The following is a 4,851-nucleotide window of genomic DNA, read 5'->3' as shown; positions in this document are numbered from 1 at the left end:
CAGGCCAGTTTCCAATTTTCAGATCGAAGAAGTTCCCGGTGTTCAGGCCGAGGTGGGTATTCAGATCAGTTTCCGATTTTCAGATCGAAGAAGCTTCCGAAGTTCAGATCGATGCAGCTTGCGGCACTCAGGCCAGCTTTCCGGTATTCAGACCGAAGTGGCGTTCAGGCCAGTTGTTGGGCATTCAGGCCAATCTCCCTGTATTCAGACCGATATCAATACTCTCATATTCTGATGCTTAGTATTCAGACTGATGGGCAGCGTTCCGGCCATGGTTACCCCTGTGTTACCATTTATTTTGGTATCCAGGTCAAATTTCTGTTCGGTATTCAAGCCGACTTTCTCTGTACCAGACGGATTTTTCTTTTAAGATCATTTCTTTGCCGATTCTGACAGGCATTGTTAATTATTTCCCATTAGAGTGCAAATTGTTCGTCCGTTCTTGGTATTCAATCACTCTTCACCTGATCATCTGAAAACCGAGGCTGTTCATATCGACAGGTTCACAGTGGATTGAATAGGGGCAGCTGTAACACCTCAAAATTTGCCTTCCTCTCTTGGGACTAGCTTAGCATATTGCATCTCATTTTTAGGGCATTAGGCATTACATCTTTGCATATCATGTGAAGTAAGCAAGTCATCCTCCTAAGTCTTTCTCAGAAGATGGAGAGGTTAAGAGATGCAAGCCTGAGGATCTCATAAATTGGTCACTAATCATCTGAGGGTTTGTGCTTCAATTAGGGTTTCTTGATTCCTCAAGGAGATTGAGTATTATCTTGGTTGAAGTGGTACATCTCCATCATCATGGTTTTATCATCACTAAGAGGTTCATTGTGCCTGATCATGTGCTTTGGGATTAGGGTTTTGACCTCTGGTCAACCCTAATCAGTTGCATTCTAATAGGCAGGGTTTCTTAAGGAGATGAGTTCTTTAATGAGATGGAGATCATCATGTGATTTTATTGAGCTTGTATAATCTAGGGTTTTATTTTTGAGCCATTTCATCAAGTGGTAGAGGCTCAGAATCATCAGTGTATGTTCAAGTCATCTGTCAACCATAAGAAGTCAACTGCCAAGTCAACTATGGATTTGGAGGTGGGAAGTGGCTAGAAATAATTCATTCATGTTCAAACAAGTCTCATTTGACATTTCAAACATCAACATTGAAGAATTTAAAGTCAGGTCAAAACTTTCCAAAAATAGAAAGTGACCTATAATTTGAATTTGCCAAAAATGGAAAGGTTTTATCCTAACTTCAACTTCAAATTACATCATCAAAAAAGCTTCAAATGAAATTTTGTTGAACATGAAAGTTGTAGATCGTTCTCTCCCATTTCCAAAAAGTCTAAGATCATCAATTTCTCATGTGTGGTTAAGGAGATATCATCAAAACTTGACAAAGTGTACATGGAACTTAAAATGAGCATAACTTCTCAACCAAAACTCCAATTTGAGTGGCTATTTTTGCATATTGATCCTTGTAACATGTATTTTCCAAGCATGGCATCACTTGACATAAAATCCCATTTGCATGGCATTGGTTCAATCATGAAGATTTTTGTGGAAAATTGCATAAACTCATTTTGGTGTAACATGAGCATACCAAATCATTTCCAAAGTGTGCATGGGAAGTTTTTAAGTGGATTATGGGCCAGAACATGCACTGTTCACGTGCATGGAGGTGCATGGAGCATGAAACTCATTTTTTGCATAAACACCACAAACTCACTAATCATATTTGCATTTGCCTTAAACCATCCCTAAACATGATTAGCATTGAGTATAAAGCTTTAATCATAACTGTTTTCATCACAATTACCAATTCTAGATCTAGATTTCACAAATTCTCAAAATTTTCTCTCACTTTTTTCTCCAAAATTCTTCAAACACAAGCACTTTCCATTGATCATTTCATCACCCTGAGCTATAATTGAGCACATTTGCACGTGGAAACAGAGGAAATCGTGCCTGTTTTGTTCATGTTCAAGGTGTGAAGCTTCCATGGCAAGAGAAGATTGAGCAAGATTCGTGTGCATTCAAGCCTCCATTTCATCATCACTTACTTCAAGAAGCACATTGGAGAATAATTGGAACATCAAGGACCTTGGAAACACGTGATTTTAGTTGCTGCTCATCAAGACGTAGGTTTTTTGACCTCTTTAATTTTGCAATTCATTATGCCTATCATGTAGATCTTTTAATGGTGATAAACCTGAGCTTTGAATGGAGTGATTTGGTGTTAAATTGAGTTAGATCCATGCATTTGAAGTTTTGATGATAAACTTTAATTCCTTCGATCCATGCGTTTGATGTTGTTTCTTGATGAAATATTCATGGATTCTTGTTGTATGATGCATGATAAGTTGAATGATGTGTTCATTTTTTATTTCTGAAGCATTTGATTTTTCTGGAAAAATGTTGGATGAAGATCTTCATCGTGTTCATCATGTTCATACACATTGCCAATTTTCCTGCAAATTTTCTTGCAAAACGCATAGGCTTTCCTGCGAATTCATCCACGAGTTCATGTGGATTACCTGCGGATTTTTGAATCCATGCAGGAGCGCGCGTTAGGGCTAGATCCAAAGCACAGTCGTTTTGACTGTAGTGCGTGTTTGTAGTTTCAAATTGTCACCCTGTTCGATCCTTGGCCAGCGCTTTATTTCAAAATGCTTCACATTATTTTCCATTTTCCCTCCATGATTCCATATGCTTGCTTCATACATTTTTTTAATTTTCCTCATCTTGCAAAAATCATATCAATTTGAAAATTAATCCAAATTCATCCCAATTTTTTGCATTATGTTTCATTTTCTGTCTATTATTTTTTGATCATTAATTCCAAAATTGTGCTTGGCTGGATTACATTTTGTGCTAGGGTATGTGAGCATGTATGCATTTTGTACCTTGCCTTGCTTATTCATTTGTGAAATGCTGGTCTTTGATCCAATGAATCTGAAAATTTGCATGATGAAACTAGACTCATTGCTTGTCATTTTGGTGTTGATTTGGTAATTTTACCATTTATATTTCTGTTTTATGATCATTTTAAGTTGGTGTGACAATTTGTGTGACACCTTTGCTTGTCCAACTTATATGATGTGTTTGCCATGATCTCCAATTGTCCTGATTTTTTGTGTGATGCATATTACAGATGTTGTGATTGCTCATGAATTTTCTTGGAATTATGTGAATCATTTCTGATTTAATTGAGATTTTTCATTCTGGTTGATCACTTTTGAGCTTTAAAATTGCCTTGAACTTCAATTGATCATGAAATGGATTTGGTAATTGATATTGAGATGAGACCTTTTGGATTGTTTCAAGATGTATTTGAAGTTGATTCATGTTAATTTTCAGCTTCTGTTTTGAATTTTTCCTCCACCTTTGACCCTAGGCTTTGACCTAGTGGTTTGCCTCTCACATTTGAGCTTTGATTTCAGGTTGAACATCCAAGTTCCATGGTTGTTGATGCTCCATCATTTGAGCATTGATGTTTGCCTTTGATTACTAACCTTGTGTGTTTTTGTAGGTTGATGGTAACTCATTTGAGTTGGCCTTTTGGCTTATACATTTTGTACATTGGGATTGTCTGGTGCTTATTAACTGTTATCTGTTTGTCTGAACATTGTACTGATTTGTGTGATGTTTCCACAGGTACTTAAGTTGCTTTAAGTTCATTGTGAATTTTGATTTGCTTGGTTGCTTAACCACTGAGGTATAACTCCTTTGACTTCATGTAGTCTGGAAGACCTGTCCTGTTATGTGGGCAGGCACCTGTCTGAAGCCCTCCTTAAGAGGCAATGCTTGTGAATGTTTACTTTTGTGCCAAGCACGTAAAGTCCTCTTATGAGGCAATTGGCAGATAAAAGAGATGTGTAATCCATCTCCTGCTACTCAGTGTGTCATTCACTTTGCTCACACACCTTGTGTTGATGCATTGTGGATAATAGCCCAAGATCAATGTTGTGTCAGTCATCTGTGGAGAAGAGTTCCTACATTCTGAACTTCCACACTTTCATTTGTCTGAAGCTCTCCCAGGCCAGGGATAAGAGTTGTGAGATCTTACTCTCACTTCCTATTTCCTCTGCTTCACCCTAACTCTCAATGTTAGGGTTAAGAGCTAACTACACCCGATTCCAGTTGGCTTGTGTTTCACAGCCTAACCTTGTATGAGCCCAATTGTTTGCATATAGCGTGTGTGCTTGCTTGGTGTGCTCGTATGTATTTGCCTATGCTGTTTAGGATAGCTTGCTTCTTGTGCAAGTTAGGTAGAAACCTTAACATAGGGATCGTATGCATGATAACTTCTAGGCTCGAGTCGTAGTCTCCTTAGTAGTTTGTGTCTCCCTTTGTATCTGGTTAGGCTAGTCCTTTTTCCCTGTGTAGGGAAACAATGTCGCCCTGATCCTCATACCAGATGAGGTACGTAGGCAGGAGATGAGCTGATCTCTCCAGGCACCCTTTTTCTTTTGCAACCCCTTTGTGTGTGTTTGGAGCCTAACGTAAGTCCAGCGATTGGCAGTTGGTTTCCTGTGTCTTGTTTGCTTGTTGGAGTCTGACGTAAGTCCAGCGATTGGCAGTTGGTTTCCTGTGTGTGTGTTTGTTGGTTCAGAGTCTGATGTAAGTCCAGCGATTGGCTTTCGGTTTCCATGTTTGCCTGTTTGTGTTGGAGTCTGACGTAAGTCCAGCGATTGGCAGTCGGTTTCCTGTGTGGTTTTGTTTGGCGTGCGTTAGCCGAGCTACGAGTGCTCTGATTCTTCTCCAGTTAGAGAAGATACGTATGCATAGGATGCAATATCCTAGCGAGCACGTTTTCCCCTGTCCCGAACTACGTCGACTCTGATGTCTG

The sequence above is a fragment of the Lathyrus oleraceus genome, chromosome 2 (genome assembly GCF_024323335.1).
Source record: "Lathyrus oleraceus cultivar Zhongwan6 chromosome 2, CAAS_Psat_ZW6_1.0, whole genome shotgun sequence".
In the NCBI taxonomy this organism is placed as follows: Eukaryota; Viridiplantae; Streptophyta; class Magnoliopsida; order Fabales; family Fabaceae; genus Lathyrus; species Lathyrus oleraceus.
This window is presented reverse-complemented; position numbering follows the sequence as displayed.